A 19,097-nucleotide genomic window follows, 5' to 3' on the forward strand; every position below is an offset into this window, starting at 1 on the left:
ATGTGGTTACTGAGCACAGCCTGTAAAGAACTTCCGGTCTGGCCACAGTGATGTTTGCTAATCAGTTCTCAGATGTATACTCAGAGCCTTCTAAATGATGCAGAATAAGGTATGTTAAAAACCCAATGATGAATCAATGCTGCAAATTTGTTCAATGTCTATGAGGTTCCATTTCACTTGTGAAATATTTTCCAAAGGCTTTTGGCTTTTAAAGTTCCAAGTCATACATGGAGCTTTAATAATACAAAAAGAGCTTTATTTCCCTTGTGGGCTGAGCGGTCACCTTACCAAAGAAAGTACTAGATTTAAAATCTCTTGGGCCTCTTTAATATATGTGCAGTGCTGTAAGAAACTGCTGTTTTCAAATTTAAAAAAATAAAATTTAAAAACCTCTTAATAGAATACCTGATTCTAAAGATTATGTTGGGAAATATTTTCAGAACTTTTCAATTCTACATCTAGTGGTATATAATTTAGTCTTTGGTTTGGTAAGTGATAAGTGCCAGATTTTCTACTTTAGGTCATATATATCAAATATGTCATCTATTATTTCCTGTCTTTATGTTTGGGCCAGAATTCAACCACAGTAGTAGTTGTAGTTATAGTAGTTAGGGTTAGACTACATATAATACTACTCAACTGCTACAACTACTACTACCTCTAATACGTGTAGGATTCTTCTGGATGAAACCTTTCAAGTTAATACTATTTGGATGTAATTTCTCAAGTACACTGGAAAACACTTAGCATGTAGTTATGTCTATAGTTACTTCTAGATGTGTCATAGTTCTATAATTTCAGCCATTCTTCAGCCATTTTTTTCCTGGGTGTCTATTGTTCACCAGGCTCTGCTGCAAGCATTGGAGATTCAGCTGGAAATACAATAGGATGAAAATCACTCCTTTCTCAAAAGTCTTCATATAAAGGTAGAAGGTGTAAGTGCAACTAGATAAAGACAGTATGAGGTGCTGGATTGTAATGTACTATTGAAAAGAGCTGTGCCAGTGTGCGAGAGAAGGCAGATTGGAAGAAGGGAAGGCAGTTTTCGACAACTTGCCTAGGAAAGATGTCCCAGAAAAAGACACACCTGAGCAAGAATCTGAGGTGGTAAAGAAGCAAGTCACAGGATTTCAGGGAAACTGAGTCCCAGATGGAAGGCAAAGCATTGACGTTGGTGTGTTCTGAGGGCACACAAGGCAGAGCACAGGAGGTGACAGAGGCAGGAAGGCAGAGGCTGGTGCTAGCATCAGCCTATTTAATTGGGAAGACATGGATGTGATTGAGCAAAGGAGTGAAATGATACCTGATATATCTGTGGGGTGAGGGGGAGGAGGATGCACACATCTTTGCAGGTACCTTGTCTGTGCACATGTGTGCATGAGGATGTCAAAGGATAACCTCAGGTGTTGGTCCTCGGGTACCTTACACTATTTTTTTTTTTATTGAAACAGTGTCTCTCTTTCATTGGTCTTGGGCTTGCCATGTAGGCTAGAAGGGCTGACTAGGTTAGCCCCATAAATCTACTTATCTTTGCTGCTCCAGTGCTGGGATTTCAAGCATGTGCCACCACGCCCAGATCTTTTACATGGGATCTAGGAAATGAACTCAGATCCTTGTGCTTTCAAGGCAAGCACTTTACCAACTGAACTCCCTCCCATATTTCTCCTCTTCGATTATTCTTTAGACTGATGGGTTGACAAGTCTCCAGAAGATTGGGAAATGGCCAGCACAGGAAAACAGCTAGAGGCTGTCACCAAAGTTGAGAGGATGATGTGGACACAAGACAAGTCCTAAGTCCTGTGGAAGTGATAAGAGAGAGTTGAATGCTGGACCTATTTGAAAGTAGAGCCAACAGAATTTGCTATAAATTAGATATGGATGTGGTCAATGATAACTTCAGGATTTTAACCAGAACTTCAAGTACAGGAAAACCATTCTCCAAAGGGGTGGCCAGTATCTAAGGAGGTAGTGGTAAGACATGGACCAAGAAGATGAAGTGGAGAGATTCTGGTGGGAAAGAAGCCCGGTGGGAAATCAAAGGGGTCACGGAGGTAAGAGTTGGGTAGAGTTTGTAGTGGTCTGATTTCTGAAAAGACATATGTAGCAGCAATAAATCAAGATGCTGTAGGGAACAGGAGTCAGGAACTGCTCTACAGAGAAGACATTTACAGAGAAAGGAGGAAGCTAGAAAGAACCCTGATGTTTTCGCTTAGAACTGGAGCTATTGGTACAAACTTGGGAGATCCATATAGATATTAGTTTATTAATGGATAGGAAGGATAATACTAAATAGATATATGTACACATATAAGAATGGAGATATTTGTGTATTATTATGTGTGAATATGTATCATTGATTCCCTGCTTCATTCTCTGAGAAGACCTGGAGTTTACAATTAAAAAGCCAGTTGGAGGGAACAGTCAGGGCCAAACCTCATTTCTGGAATGACATTCTTTAACAAAAAGGAACCATTGCTCCTTGGGAAAGAGAGAGCTCTTCCAAGGACTGAAACAGTGAAGGTACAAGATGGGGTATCTTGTGGCTCCTGCCAGTAACTGAGTGCTTAGAGATCATTGTCCTGGCTTAAAGGGATATCCAGCATCAAAATCGGAGTTAATCTGGGCATCAAAACATAATGAGGGTAATAGAATGCCACCCATTAAATGGGATAGGAATTATTAAACCTATGCTAGAATAAATTAATAAAAGGTGGGAGAATATTTGTAAAAGACTGAAAAATAATAATCACAAAAAGAGATGCAAATAGAAAATTGCCCCTTGGTAAGAATCATGGTAATGATAGACATAGATGTGAATTTCACTAGAACTCAAGGACAGCAGCGTGTTTGTGTGCTCGGAATGTGTCCTACACAATGCCTAGAATCATGGTGATGATAGACATAGACATGAATCCCACTAGAACTCAAGGACAACAGAGTGTTTGCATACTCAGAATGCACCCTACACAATGCCTAGATTGCAAAGGAAGAAACGATTACTTTATAATAGATAATCCCAGTATTCACCAATCTAGATGATCACATTGCCACAACCAACAGTGGGATAGTTAAACAACATGTGATTTGAACAGATACACTCAAAAGCACGGGGTTATTTATTGCTTTGGTATTTTATTCAGTAATGCACTGGGTGAAATGTGAAGAAACACCAAATGGATCAAAGTTGAAAAATAGCCTCTAGGAATCGAAAACAGGAAAGATGAAGAAAGACTCAGCAAAATCTTTAGATTAAGAGAGAGTAAAGAAACACATCAACTAAATATGATTCTCTACTTGATTCTTGACCAGAAAGGGGAAAAATGGCACTGTGAAAGAAAATTGGCAAAATTTGAAAGGACTCTATAGATGGTTGATGATGTTATTCCAACATTAGTTGGTATTTATGTAAGAGTGTGTCCTGTTTGGGAGTACACACTGGAGAATTTGAGGGTGGTAGAATCTTAAGTTTGCACTTATTCTTTAGTGGGTTAGAAAAAGAATATTGACCATGTGCACCTGTATATCTAAAAATCATCTATTTAAGGACACATCAAATCTAAAGTAATAACAATTGATAAAACTGAAGAAAGAGAAAGGCCCATGATCCCCCATTTTCTACATTTGAAATTATTTTAAAATTTAAAATGAACTGTGAAAATGGAACTTTATTGTTTTTTTAGTGTAATTCTACCTTTTACAGGAGAAGAAAACATTGAAGGGCAAACTAGGACTCCTCTGAAGTGATGAATTAATTAGTACCACACAAAAAGATGGAAAAGGAATTTTTTGGTGTGTCTTCTCCTTCTGTCTTGTTTTTTTGTTTTTGTTTTTGTTTTTTTAAGCAGGTGTCTCTCCATATTCCTGACTGGTTTCCAGCTCAGGAACCTCCTACCTTAGCTCCACACTGTGCCACCAAGCCTGGTTTGATGAGTTTCAAATGGAAGGAAACTCAGTGGGTATCGGGAGTGTAATGGTCCAATGAGGTTGTGTACAAAGGCACAGGTTTCACCATGACGAGTGTAACCAAAGGTGTTTTGCTGAGAGGGTGAGGATGAATATGGTGTTCACACTTTAAGGTCAGAGGCATCATGGAGGGTAAGAGAAGGTAAAAGATTATGAAAGAAGAGAGGCTGAAGGAATAGGAGCAGATGTGACCATAAAAGAACTCGCCCAACACAGCTGTTATTTGTATTAAACGATGTGGAAGGCTCTCTCATCAAGTGACATTGACCCATTTGGGTAACCACCATGGATTAAAAACAGAGCCAACCAGTACAAAAGCTATTGACACACACATCGCCTTCAATTATGGGGGTATTCAAGGGTGGTGAAATCCTCAGTCATAAAGAGAACATGGGCAGGATGGGCTCTAGATAAAAGACAGTCTGTTGGCAACCAGCAGCACAAGTTATAGGCGACCTTTGAGCCCTTTAAACACTCCACAGTAATGTTACTACTTGTCGAATGTCCACCACATGCAGAGCGTCACAGATGAATTATCTTAATTAATCCCTGCACCGGCTCTACCCTGTGGTCACCTGTATCTTCTTTCCATAAATCAGAAAAATGAAGCCTGATGATGTGTCCTCCATGCACACCTACAGGTCACATCCCACAGCGTGGTAGCCCAGATGTAAAGTCATGACTGCTGGCTCCTGGAGTTTCATTCCTAGTCTCAGCTTCAGTGATCGACGTCCCTAAGCTCCAGCAATTTCTGTTGTCGGCTCCTTCACCAGCTGTAACCACTCAGCATTCTAGCACCTGCTAATCTCTCCCGCTATCAACAGGTACTTTGATTTTTCTCTTCTGATTTTCTATTCTACACCAAACATTCTTATTCACATGTCATTTTAACTCTTCTATGGTTGCAGGGGGAAAAAAAAGTTTCCTTGAGCAAGAACTTTCAGGATAGTTGAGAAGCCCCTAGCAGAAACTCCCCCTGCAGAGTCCTAGCACCTCCCCTGTACCAGATGCATAATATTACAACCATCTAGAGCCTGCTTCTACCTCCACTGAATCAGGTAGTCCCCTGGTGATTAAGTAAACCTGGACTCCAGCTCCTGTAAGCCACACCTTCATTCTGTTCATTGTTTTACCCAATTCAGGTCAAAGTGCACAAGTCTCTAAGGGAACACTTAGCCCAGACTGCTGAAATATCTCGGTTTGAATGCTTTCCTGCCTGCCTGTGCTACCTGAGATTTTTGTAGCCTAAGAGTCCCTTCTGAGAGTGATGACAATAAATACTCTCTGTGGGGAGGGAGCAAGGGGGTGTTCTCTATCCCCAAGGTGGACTCATGGGGCCTCATGAAACAAAATGTTTACTGTAAATTGAGGGAATCATTGTTACAATATAGCCCAGATTACTTAACCAATATTTGACAGGAAGTCAACTTGACCGGTGCCAATTGCCCCTAATGCACACCCTTATATAAGGACCTAACTACTGGCGTCCCATTATAGTCTTTTCCTCCACTTCACTCCACAGAGAATTTCACAAAACGTGTGTGCACACTGTAGTTACATTTAACAGTGCCACACCTGCACTCCCAGGCATAGATATTTCCCTAATGGACCATTAAATGTGCTATTTGGACAGTTAATTTTGAAATGTTTCTAAACTAATAGGCACTTGGCAATATAGCACATAGAGACACCCAAGAGTCAGACATTTCTGGTTGATTGGATGGCTCTTGTGCTTGTCATTTTTTTTTTTTTTTTTTTAGAGCTTTCATCCATGGGAAAGCTTTACCAAATTAGCTTCCGAAAAGGCATAGCTCCAGGAGCTGCTGAGATGCAGAGCGCATGAGGCATGCACCTAAAATGGCCTAGGCAGATTGCGCAAGCTCACTGGGAGTTACATCCCTAGGGGTAGATGTGGAATCAAAAAACGCAGATAACATATGCTTTGTTTACCATCAAAGGCCTCAGGAGCCATACAAAGTACAGGCTGTGTAAATAAATGCACGGGCATAGATCATGAGTTTGCATGCCTGGGACTCTGTAAACCCAAGGCAGAATCTCAAAAGCAAGAAACCAACATAGTCGCCTGAGTTCAGAGCACATGTGGGAGTGGTTTTGTGGGTTCTGGGACCCCAGGGGTTGGAAAAGGAAAAGCAACAACTCTATACTGCTTGGGGGTGAAACTTCCCCAAGGCATCCCCAAGCCAATTTCTGGCCTACATCCATTGACTCTTTGCTGCAATAGTGTTAATTCTTTCCAGAGATTGAAAAAAAAAAAAAATGTAACGCCACCAAATGAAAACACTTTCCTTGTTCAAACACTTGAGTACACGAAGGGACATGACTCACAACCTCTTTCCTTCCTCCAGTCTTTACCTACACAGAATTGTGTGTGCACTTGTGTGTCTGGATCTGGGTAGGAAAGATTCTTCCATGCTGGCAGAGGCTGCTGGCTAGCAAGCCCAGGAAGGCCTGGCAAAAAGACTTTGCGAGCGCGCTCCGTTCCGAGGCCGGTATAGGGCGGGGCCAAGCATGGGGTCCGCCTAGGCGCTAGGCGCAACCAACTGGCGCTCCCGGAGGGCGGGCCGGTTCGGGCTGAGCAGCACCGGCTGTCACAGGCGCCCAATGCGCGCTGCAGGTGGCAAGTTGGAGGTGCTACCGCCACCGCGGCAGGAGAAGCCCGGGTCTGGCGGCCCCTTGCAGCCTCCGGGAGCCCTTTCCCGCGGCTGAGTCCGAGCTCAGACCCGGAAAAAGCCAAAGGGAACTGCCGCTGCGCAGGGACTAGGGAGCAGCGCTCCATCCCTGTGCCCTTGCACTACTTCGTTTTCTCCGAGGAAGGTTGTGCCTGGGGGCTGGGAACAGGTTTGGAAAGAAGACGGAGAGGAAAGCTTCTGCTATCCAGGTGAGCGCCTTTCCACCCTAGTGTTCCCCTCCTTCCCCATAGTAGGGGCCAGTGCAGAGCGCGGGTTCCTCCCGTGGGCAGTGGCCGGGGAGAGGAGCCTGCCCTTGGCTGAGGTCGATCGCTGAGAAGCGAGGAAGAGGCGAGGCTGGCCCGGCTGGAGGTTACCTGCCTGCGCCCTCCTGGAATATGTAGGTTCTCCTGAGCGGACAGCCCGAGTCCAGAGACGGGCAGAAAGATGCTTTGGAGGTAGCCTGAGGGCATGCACTCTAGCTTGGGCTAGCCCGACTTAGCCCTGTGTTCGCCGCGTTGGAGACGCAGCGAGAGTGGGGCGCGGCTCCTCAGTGATCGCCTTCCCCCGACCCAGAGCGCTGGACCCAGAGAGCTCGCGAATCTGTCTCCAGGAGCCAGAGGCTCTGGAGGACGTCATCCCTCTCTGCTCTGGCAACTCCTCCTCCGCCCTCTCGCCTCCACCCCTCGGCACTGGATGCTTAGCCTGCCGATTCGGAGATTCCGTGCTAGTGCCAACGCGCGGAGTGGTGGCTGCTGTCACTCTGCTCCCCGCCCTTGCAGGACTTCGGGCGCCTGGGGGGTCCGACTCCCTGACCCCCGCCGCCTGGTTGTGAGCCAGAGGCTGGGTAGTTCTCTGCGAGGACTCGCTTTCTAGTGCTCTCTCTATCCCCTCTTCCATGCTGCCCAAACCCTTTGCCCAAAGACGGAATCTTGGAACCCAGATCTTGCCCATCTTGGGCGGGATTGGGAAGCCTCCTAAGAGGACACCAGCCTTGGAGCTGAGGTCAGAACCTCTGTCTCCATCTCAGCACTTCAGCCCGGTGGGTGCGGGTGGTCAGTGGTTTGACCTCCGGGTTCCCCGCTCACTGCCTGGAGGGCGCGGAAAACAGAATGAGAGGGTATGGTTGCTTTCGTGTGTGTGTGTGTGTGTGTGTGTGTGTGTGTGTGTGTGTGTGTGTGTGTGTGTGTGTGTGTGTGTGTGTGTGTTGTCTTCTATTCTCTGGGAGGCAGAGACGCAGGAGTCCTCTTCCCCCTGCCCCGCAGCGCCACAGGGCGCCTCAGCCCTTTGCAGCCAACTGCGCTCTGCAACTTGGGGCTTCTGGCTCCTCTCCTTGCTCTCAAACTCCGGGTCCCTCCACCTAAGCTCATCCAGGGATTGGAAATCTTTTGGTTTGGAGACTGCGTGATGAGGCAAATTGGGCTGTTGTTCAAAATACCAGGGAGCGCCCCTCGCCGGACGTTTCATCTTCACAGGACCGAGCTGTCAGGACCTCAGCTGGGGATATGAGGGCGTGTAGTCCCTGGGAAAGCAGAAGTTGAAGGCTCGGAACTCCCTAGGGCGCTCCCCATTCGGAAGGGAGAGCCAGGGTTGTGCGGGCTAGCGCCGAGCGCGGTCCGCCCGCCGCAAGGGGTGGCCAGGCAAAGCTGCACAGGACGACCAGGCACTCCTGGAGCTGGGATCTGTGAGCAGAACTACGAGTCCGGGTGGCGGAGGCAGGTTCGGAGGTACCCAAGTCACACGCGAAGTTGAGAACCGGGTCTGTGGCGCTCAGTGACCACCTCTGCGGGTTTAGGAGCTGCAGCCACACAGCGCATTTGGCTGGAGCCGCCTCTAGTGGCTTTCGCTTTCCTTCTACAGAAGGGAAGCCGCCAGGGCTTTCCCTCGCCCTGAGCCTCTCTCCAAGGAAAGCGTAGGTTCAGACAGTAAAATCCTCCCAGAAGCAAGGCAGCCTCCAAAAAGCCCTCAAGGGCGCGGAGCATCCACGATCCCACAAGTAGCTGAATCTCGAGAGGGTGGGTGGAGTGCCAAGGGGTCCTCAGGGGAATTAAGGTCAACTCAACCCAGAGGAGCAGAGCGGTTGCCCACACCCCCCCTTGGGCTTTCTCCTAAGCAGACTTGGTATAAGGATACCCTCTGCCTCACCCACACCAGGCTGGTCGACCACCCACGTAATTCTCTGTGAAAATGCACTGGATTAAAACTGGGCCGGAAGAGGGCTGAAATCCACGAAATGAATGAAAGTGGAAAGGACTGTAAATCCCTGATCTGATTGTGGTTTAAATCTAAATTCCATTTGAATAGAAACAGACTCTGTAATCTAGTAGAGCAGGTCTGCGTGGGCCCCCACTCTCCTGCACTGCATTTCTTGTGACAGTTACTGGAGGAGCAGTTAAGATGTGCACAGGCCAGGCTGCAACCATGCTGCCTGTGGGAGCGGGAAGGTGGGGAGCTGGGTGAAAAAGATTTGGAACAGGAAAGATTCCAGCCCACGCTTGTTCTGAAGTGACCCTGGGGGTCTAGGTCTCAACCTTCCGGTACTGGACATAAGTATTTCCTAGTTGGATCCTTCACAGTTCAAACCTAAGTGGCACAGAAGAGTAAAGACCACTCTTTAGCCATCCTTTCACTTGGGATTTTTGAATGGATTTCGTAAACTAGCTTGCACCCGTAGCGGGAGCATTCTTTGTGCTGAGAAGCAGAGAAACTATACTTAATCCTTGACCTCTCGGTCCAGACAATGTTGCTATCCCTTTCACCAGGATGTATGAACACTGTTAAGGGCATGGCACTTTTGCACACAGTAGGTGTCTAACAAACACCGTAGAACTGATGCTTATAATGAAAAACACTGACCTGGAAAAAGACATATAATAATTTCTAGGATTAGTCAGTATTAAAATAATTTTAAACTATTGTTAATGGTTGTTTTGAGGACCAACATGCGCTCTTTAGTTACATATGTTAAAAACCCGGGAGTGGTGAAATTGCTTCAAGTGAGAAGGCCCATAGGCTGTTAGATAAAGCGGAAAATAAGACAGAGTTGCTTAAATCTGTCCATAATGGTCCCTGGTTGAATGCCTCTAGAAATGGGTATCTCACTACTTTCAGGTGTATTGTATTCCTTCGTTGACACTGAGTTTGGAGAAGGATGAACACAGCAGTCCGCAGGAAGCTATTCTGTATGATAAGCCACAAAATAAACATGATCTTGACGCTGCCGCGTAGATAGGTGGGGAAATTAACTGCTCTCAGCACTGTGAGCAAAAGCCAAGCGACACCAGGCAAGATAGGTCTTGTGGCTTATGTCTTAAGGAGGAGAAGGTCTCTTGTAGGACTATGTACTGACAAGCAATATGTACTCCAGCTTGTGTTAAAGTTGACCTGTATGTCAATTCCAAAGGCCATGGTCAGCCCTCTGGGAAAAGCTGGTGCCATCTGTGATGCTTTGGATGAGCATGCCTCCCACAGGCTCATGTGTTTGAGTACATGGTCCCCAGTTACTGTAACTGTTCAAGAAGGATTAGGGGGTGTGGCCTGTTGGAGGAGGTGTGTCATTGGGGTGGGCTTTGTGGTTTCAGAAGACTTCAGGGGAGGTGGGGGGCATCCCCAATGTGCCTCTCTCTGCCTTCTGCTTGTGGGTTAAAATGTGAGCTCTCGGCTATTCCTGCTGCCATCATCCTAATTAAATGTTTTCTTTTATGAATTGTCTTGGTTATAGTGTTTTGCTACAAAAACAGAAAAATAATACAACATCTTCATGCTCCTGTTTCTTTAAACCAGAGTCATATAGGTTCTTCATATTGTCCCAGCCCCAAACAGATCATTGTCTTCACAATATGCTACGTGGTGGCACATTTTTTTTTTAAATAAAAAAAAAAGAAAATCAACAGCTAAAAGCGGGTGTGATTTGTGTAGGACTTTTAAAGTGAGGGCAGGCTGGCTGTGAATGGTTCATTAAAAAAGCTCCAGAAAGTAGGATGAGTCACAGTCTAGTCCAGACAGCCACTTCCTCATCCACAAGGAGAATAATAATTCCCCCCCTACAACTCTGACTGTAAGAATTAATTTACGACTTTAGAGCTATCTGAGACACTTAGAAGTGTGAGACCTAGCAAAGGATTTTTACCAACATAGTAAGAACTGCCATTGGAAAGATGGGACTTCTGCAAATGCCACATGTTCTCATCCAGACGTGGAAGTAAAACAATTGATCTTACAGAAGTAGAAAGTAATGGAGTGGGCAGGAAAGGAGGAGGAGGAGGATTGGTCAACAGGTGGAAAAATGCAGTTCTATTGGGACTTGCTTTCTAGAGTTCTGTGACAGAGTAGGGTGACCACAGTTTTAAACAAAAATGAATGGTCATATGCACCAAAATAGTTAGCGAGAATTATGAATGCTCCCAACACAAAGCAATGATTAATCTTTGAGGTGGTGAATAATGTCTATTACTGTGCCCTATCTAATTGCTTATTGTATACATGCATTGAAACATCACACTTTGCCCTGTGAATATGACCAACCATGGTCTGTCAGTTTAAACACAGACAAATACATGAATGAAAGCTGCTAGCTAATGAACTGCAGAGTTTGAAAGGCATTGAACCTAAACTTCACAATTAAGATGGAAAAATCTAGATAGTGAATAGGAAACGTTTATGAGTTGTCATCTCAATAGGTCATACTTATGACCAAGGAGAGGAAAATAATTTGTTTTGGCTTTAATGCTGGTTGTGAGGCACATGAGCATTTCCTTCAGGAGGATTTAATGCTTTGATGGTGTTACATAAAGAGCAAGATTGATGTATGCCCAGAATGTGTTCTGACAAGTTAAATGTGTCACAGCCTATGGCTAATGCAAGGGGCAGTATCCTGTGGAAAGAATTGGAGACATCGGGCTGAAGGAGGCCTGTCTTAGAATGCTGTGTCACGAGGGAGTGAACAGTTAACTAGGTGAAAAGCAGTGCTGATCCAGGAAAATGAGTGTTTCTGGGGACCCTTCGGGGGATGTCAGTCAGGGAGAACACAGGCAAAGGGTGCATGCCAGTTCTTCACACTGAGAGTTCTGAAATGAGAGAGAGAGGTATAGGGAGAGAGAGGACGACTGTTTCCTCTATGTCTGAAGTGATAGGTATGTCAATAGGGCCGCCTTTATTAAAAAGACCAGACTGATCCAGAACGTGGATTCCTCAATCCTGGCTGCCTTGAGCTCATTCTATGTATCAAAGACCTCAGAGTCCCAACCTGTAAAGCGTGTAGAAAGAGGCTTTCTGAGAAGTCAGCAACACACATGCCTGCTATAACATCAAGTTCCAGCCTTGACCTTCAGGTTAGCTCCCCAGAAATAAGTCACTGGCTTCTAGAATGGGAAGAGAATCCTAGCTGGGTGCACACTTGCTGGATCTGGATTGTAATGGTGTGGCCTCCATTAGCAAGCTAGCCTGGCTTGCTCTCCTAGCTTCCACGGGAATATCTCACCTAGGTGTTCTACATCTCGTCTTTTCTAGCCCCCACTCCACAATCTCCAGGTCCCAAGTCTGCCCAGACAGAGACCCAGTCTTCATCTTCCACAGCTTCCTTCCATGCACTACTCCCAATAAAACACACACCACAGAGATATCAGTGCCATGCGGCAAAGCCTGCCTCTCCGGCCCTTCCTATCATGATGCTGGCAGGTGTATGTCCAACCTGTGACTCCTGCTTAGACCACAGTGACATTAGTCTAGATCCCATTGACTCTTCGGCAGTACTGTTTTGACTAGCTTACTCCCTACTCCGAAACTCCTCCTCCTTTTTAGCCTTGTCCTGCATTTAATCTTCTGTGGCAACATGTCCACACTGTCCCGTGGCTCCAATAGGAGAGCCCTAACAACACTCTCCAATGCCCATGCATGCCTCGTTTCATTTCTGTATCATTGTCATACGCCCCCCCCCCTTCATCTCATCGTGTCCATTCTGAGCACCTATTGGTTCTCTAAATCAAACTCGAGCATCACCACCCCTTTGAAGTTTCCCATCTACTTGGAAAACCTTTTTCCTCTCTTTCCTCTGCTATGGCACTTAACATGCCTGTGTGCCTCACTGTACTTTACCGATGGAGAGCTGAGATTCTGTGTCCGTGTTCTTCACCTTGTTGTCCTCCAAGCGGTACCCACCCTAGGGGTTTCTCCTAAGTTCCCATGGAGTAAGTGACTGTCGAGAGATGTTTTAGGAGAGGTGAGGACAAAAGAGCGGGAAGATGTCCCCTACCCATGTTGAGTCAGAATGAAGAAGGAGCCAGCCCATCCATGAGTAAACCCTGATAGGCATGGGCCATTATTTAGAAACTTCAAAAACTATCCTCTGTCTCATCTGTGTAATTACAGGGATAATTTAAGCTTCAGAAGCTGGAAGAATCTGTCAAACTATTAGCATTCTTCATTGTAGAGAGGGAACTATAGTTATGTGAGCTCCACAGCGCTTTCAAAGGCAGAATAGATATGGACAGCCAAGATGATAGTGATTGGTCTGAAACAAAAATGGGAAATGCTGGGCATGATGCCCATGAAGTGTGGAATGCACCCAGAAATATGGGAGAAGATTCTTAGCTTGGGGACTTATGGTTTGTCTCATATCCAGTCATTCTTAGGAAACCTTTCATCTGATTCCTGTGATTTACAAAGGAGCATCATGCTTGTGTTTGCTGGCATGTGTGGATGTTGAAATGCTTCAGGTCTAGATGAAATTCTTTATTCCAGTTTTTAGAAAATGAGGATTTCTTGTGATTGCATGCCCTTTTTTAAAGAGTGAAAATATGAAGCCATTTCTCATGTGCATATTAAATGTCTGAAGTCAAGTGGGGAAATTTATTATAAAAAGATTGCTAGTTTCAATATTCTAGCAGCAAAAATGCGTGCACACAGTCTTAAATACACAGCCCTTCAAACCTGAGTGAATAATTCTATGGTCATCAAATACCTGTTAACGCTGACGGTGGTTTGGATGAAAATGACCCCCACAGGCTCATCTATTTGAAGGCTTGGTCACCAAGGAGTGGAATTGTTTGAAAGCTTTAGAAGAATTAGGAGGCTTGGTCTTGGAGGAAGTGTGTCATTGGGGGTGGGCTTTGAGGTTTCATAAGCCTGGCCCAGTCTCTCCCTTCTCCTTCCTCCTCCTCTCTCTCTCCCCTCCCCTCCTCTCCTTCTCTCTCTTTGTAGATCAGGATATAGCTTTCAGCAACTTTTCGAGCACCATATCTGCCCACCACCATGCTCCCTGCCATGATGGTAATAGACTAAACCTCTGAAACTGTAAGCCAGCCCCCAATTAAATGCTTTCTCTTGTGAGAGCTGCCTTGGTCACCGTGTCTCTTCACGGAGTAGAACAGTGACTAAGGCAACAACAGTACATTGCTCCTGAAGAAGAATGGGGGAAATGACATGGTCCAGTATTGAGGCTTTACATATTGTGGAATAATATTATTAATAATATTAATAATAATATAATATTTACATATTATAATGTTAGAATTGTGTGCTTAAACCTGTCCTGAGACAGGACATTGCATGGCTCCGAGTGAGTCAAGCTGCTGTATCTATGCATCTGCACTTGACGTGTAGTACCTGTCAAGTGTACATCACTGCAGCGAAATGGAAATGATGCCCTCTGTCCACTCTACACAGACATCTGGTTACATATGTGTGGCTCACACCAGAAAGTCCTCTGTAAGGTCACTGGGTCTCCTGGACTCACCTTCCTCACTGGGAAATGGAAATAGCTGAATTTCCCAATTCGCATAGAGGACACAAAAACCAAATGACATCTGATGTGTGGTTGCGTTTTATGGGTGATGAAGTGAGACACTCACAGCACTATGATCGCTCATTTGATGCAAGTTCAGCAGTAGACTGTACAGCTCTCTCCCTTCATAAAACAACCCTTCATAAAACGACAATAGGAAACATTTATGAAACTGACTCTGAGCTCAAGTACAGCCTGAATCCATGACATATAACTACCTTTAAATATAAATAAATAAATAAATAAATAAATAAATAAATAAAAGCCCAAAGCAACAACAACAACCATACATTTATCTATAAACTGCCACCAGATTCTGCAGAGTTAAATAATAAGATTGGGAGTCTGTTTTGGCTGCGATGGTTTTAATAAGCTGGATGCCTGATATAATAAAAACAACTGCTCCCATAGAATAAAATATATTTTCTTTCCACCTAACATAGTTGTTTCTTTGAATGTCAGGCACTCCTTTAAGTCTGCACTGTGCATAAGATAATCTCATACACAAAATGAGAATGGGTAAGCACCCAGGAGTTTACTATGAGGTCATATCCTGATCAACCACTGTAGGTTAAAAATATCCTAAGCTGGCAATGATTTTAATGTGTCTAGCCTGAGGGCATCAGAGCTCAGCAACCGAGGAGCACTGCTTAGCCGACTAGATCGGTGGCTCCTGACCCTGCCTCGTATCTTAGGAGAAGATCATGCCACATCATCATTAGCCCTGAAAAAAAAAGATAAAAATTCAAACTCTAGTTCCCACTGGCCCCATATCTCTTTGGCCTCAGTATCAAGGTACACGTCTAAGTTAAGTTTGCCTACAGACTCTAAGAGGCAGAACCAATAGGGTGATGCAATATTAAAATAGGCAATGTGCACTTATTAGTATGTGAAGCACACATTGGGGTCATATTAACTGCCAGTGTTCCCAAACTGCAGGTACTCATGCCTGTCTGGGACACATTTCCCAAGTCCTGTGAGCTGTTCTTTCTTCTGTAAAGCTGCCTTGGTGGTAACCACCTGCAGAGTTGCGGTAAGAAATGGGAGTACCCATAAGATGACTTAGTATACACTAAGTACTCATGCACACTTAGTGCACACTCAGTACTCATGGGAGCACCACCCCTTTCTGCCATGTGAGATATTCCATTGACATTTAATTCACTATGACAATTCATCATAACAAATTGGCTTTCACTTTCAATATTTACATTTTACTCTTTTGATGGTAACTATGTCTACTTACTTTTAGTCATATTCAGAAAAAAACAAAAAACAAAAAAACTTTGGCCCTAGGCAGATACATCTGATAATCCTAGTGTAAAACATTTCTGCATGTCAAAAGCAGGTGACTAATTTTATTGATTCACTCATCCCTGAATGTCCACATCATTGCATTTGGAAGGGTGAAAATCTTAAGGATTAACTCTCTCTGTGCTACGGCAACTTTGATCTCTCTGATCTTGAGTGTTTAATTGCCAAGTAATTAGGTAAACATTTTGTGCTTTAATTTTTTTGAGTGGATGGAGCTAGTCCTATTTTGTTTCTCTAATATAACCCCAGCTGTCCTGGAACACGCTCTGTAGACTAGGCTGGCCTCGAACTCAGAGATCTGCCTGCCTCTGCCTCCCGAGTTCTGGGATTAAAGGTATGCACCACCACCACCCTAGTCCTGTTTCTTGAAAAAACACCTTTTTTTTTTTTTTTTGTATATTAGATACTGATGTTGCCAGGCTATAAGAGTTTAAGCTGAACAAAGCATAACACATCAAGTTGATGTAGGACTGAGCTCCTCCCCCTACATAAAGGCTGGATGAGGTAATCCAGCATGGGGAACAGGTTTCCAGAAAGTTAGCTAATCTCCAGGGATAGGTCCTGATGCCATGCTTTGTTCAAGCCCATGAGAGGCCTGCCTTTTTCTGAATGGAGATGGAGGAGGAGTGGATGGGGAGGGAGGCAGACTGGCGTGGGGTGGGGGTGGGGGACTATGATCAGTATGTAAAATAAATGGAAAAAATGTTAACTAAATAAAATTAAATAAAGACTTTAAGCTGCAATACACCTGTGTTAGTGGGACTCTATCATCTGCAATGATGGCAATTCTAACCATAGATTCTCCCAACGTGGTTTAGGAATTTCTTCCCTTGACTGTGGCATTGGAACCTTTCTGAGTGAAATGCACCTTGTCTTTTTAATATGCTCCTATTCTAGTCACAAAAATAACACCTACATCAAAGAGCCTAAAGGCATCAATGGACACCAGTAAGTTCATGTGGCTGGCAGTTCACTGACATCAGAATCACTAGGCGTCCCTATGTTTCTGACTTCCCTGGATGTGGTGGAGAGCCCAGGATCACTGTTCTCTGTGACACTCTGAGGTCCAGTGGTCCGTCTAAATGCCTGCACTAAGATACCTAAAAGCTTGTGAGCTCAAGATGCTTTGGAATTCATCAAGTAGACTGGGGAACCGCAGATGATTCCAGGAAGAAGAGCAACTGGGGAAATTAGCCTTGCGGAGGGGAAACAGTGAGATGACTCTGGAGGACCAGAATTCAGAGAGGGCCAGCCCAGAAGCCCCTGTGCTGCGCCACATCCCACAGACACCTGGAACCACTGTGTGTGTGTTGAGTCTCTTCTCTTAACCTGCCTTCTTTTCTGCTCTTTCTAGGATGTTTAAATCTTGGAATAGCAAGACTGAAAATACAGAGATTTTTTTTTTTTTTTACATTTACTTACTTATATTGTATATGTTATGGGGAGGAGTGTCCACATGCCCGGATACTCCTGTGGTAGTCAGAGGACAACTTTCACTACATGGGTCCTAAGGTTCAAACTCAAGCCCTTAGTCTTGGTGGCCAGTGCCTATACCCGCTGAGGCCTCTCACAGGCCCCAGATGTAATTTTTAAATGGTCAGATGACTGAGATTTATTTCTCTCACAGAACGTGTGAGTCTTGGGGAATATTATCATGTCACATCTTCCAGATTGTATTTATAAAGGATGAATAATTTGTGCTATTCTTAGTTGCTTGCTTCCTTTTAGAAAAAAAAAAAGGATCAAAAATTGAAATGAATTAGGTAATGGTGCCATGAGTAATGCCACCAAGTGTACAGGGTAACCCAGCTGCCAAAGCTCCTCGCTAAGTGAAACGCATCATGATGTTTTATCTTTTCTACTTTTCATATGTGAATGCTACCCCCTGCAGGTTACTCCACACCACATTTAAGCGCCGCTTTGGTCTCTGTGGCATACAGTTGGAAGATAACTAGGTGTGTTTCAGGAAAGATAAACCCAACTTTGTTTACCAGATTGCAGGCTCATCATCCCTTAATTTCCCTGGATAATAGTTTGTGCTTTTTTTATGGTGGAGTCATAGCTGCTTAAGCTTTCAGACCTGTAGTCCTCAGGCACAGCTACAGATGAAAGACCTTTGTCTTCTAAACCAGACAAGAGCTTGAACTTGGCTGTTCTCTACAATCCAGGGCTGCTGAAAAAACGATTTGGACATAAGGGAAGCACAGCACTGCTTCACACACGTTTGGCTGTGTAAATTCTACCGAGAAATTCTTTAACAGCAATGATAATTGTAGGTTTGAATTCTCTGCGTAGTTGCTCCATGGACTTAGCTGATGGATGCTAATATATTATTACTTTGAATGAACTCAACTGCCTGCCAATGCTTACTGCGTTATCTGAAGGCCTCCTGTAAATATTTCTGCTATACCTCTCTTCCTAGGTTTGGAGGCATTCGTAGAGATACAGTATTATTTATACAGGATAGTATTTTTTTTTCAAAGTGTAGCAAGAGCAATTATTTAGAATAAATTAAAATAACAAATAAATGGCAGATCGTTTAAACTGCCTTGAGCTGACCTCCATTTGGCGTAAGAGAAGGGGTGTGTGTTACAGCGGACAGTTAACAAGAGGAAGATAAAAGCCCTCTTGGCCCCACTGGGAGGTAGCAAGTGGCACATTCGTGCTGTGCGCCCCTTATGTAATGCTTAGGGGAACAGTTGAGCTGAAGTGCCAGGCTCTGTATGGATGTTCTTGCCTTGATACCTGGAAGAGAGTTGAGGTGAGGAAGAAGGGCTGACCTACAAAATTACTACCCTCAATGAAGTATAATCTTATCACAGAGTAGAAGGATGAGAGTTGACAATGGGAGGACATATATAAACTGGAAGAGATCAGCTCTCCTCATTAGACCTTGCTAGGCTGCATCTGGAGGAAAGCAGGGTCAGTAAGTACAGCAGGCCTTCAGTAGACCACGTCACGCTGTGCTTTCAGGAAACTAACGGGTCAGTTAAACATCTCTCTCCCCAAAGATTAACCTAGCTCTGATCCCCAACTCCAAAGTCTTTTTTAATAACCTCGAACCAGATATTGTGGGGATGGGTTTTTTTTTAATTTTTATTTATTAATTTTTTTAGGTAGAACACACAACAAATATGTCATAAATACAGGGCTTTCTAGCAACTTGATTTTCCGTGGTGCTTTAGAATTGAAATTGGAACCCATAAATAATTTTGTATTATTCAAGACAATTTAGTGACTGAATTGACCAGCCATATTTTAAACATCTGTATTTGTTGTCTCCCCACACCCACCTGTACGAAATCATCTATTTGATTGCACCTTTGATACCAAACAGGATATCTATGAATACG

The 19,097-nt window shown here is 44.4% G+C and overlaps 1 protein-coding gene across 5 annotated transcripts in view; it reads left to right on the plus strand.

Moving 5' to 3' along the window:
- Positions 1-6,546: 6,546 nt before the first annotated feature.
- The window catches only part of Epb41l3 (erythrocyte membrane protein band 4.1 like 3), a 231,463-nt gene continuing 218,912 nt past the window's right edge, over positions 6,547-19,097 (plus strand). For 2 of the 5 annotated variants that reach the window (XM_076549840.1, XM_076549870.1), the window contains exon 1: positions 6,588-6,862. The gene's annotated coding sequence lies outside the window, so the exon portion shown is untranslated. Of the gene's footprint in view, positions 6,863-19,097 lie in introns of all 5 variants that reach the window. The other 3 variants (XM_076549878.1, XM_076549877.1, XM_076549880.1) reach the window with 3 other exon arrangements.

The sequence above is a fragment of the Peromyscus maniculatus genome, chromosome 13 (assembly GCF_049852395.1).
Source record: "Peromyscus maniculatus bairdii isolate BWxNUB_F1_BW_parent chromosome 13, HU_Pman_BW_mat_3.1, whole genome shotgun sequence".
Taxonomy (NCBI): domain Eukaryota; kingdom Metazoa; phylum Chordata; class Mammalia; order Rodentia; family Cricetidae; genus Peromyscus; species Peromyscus maniculatus.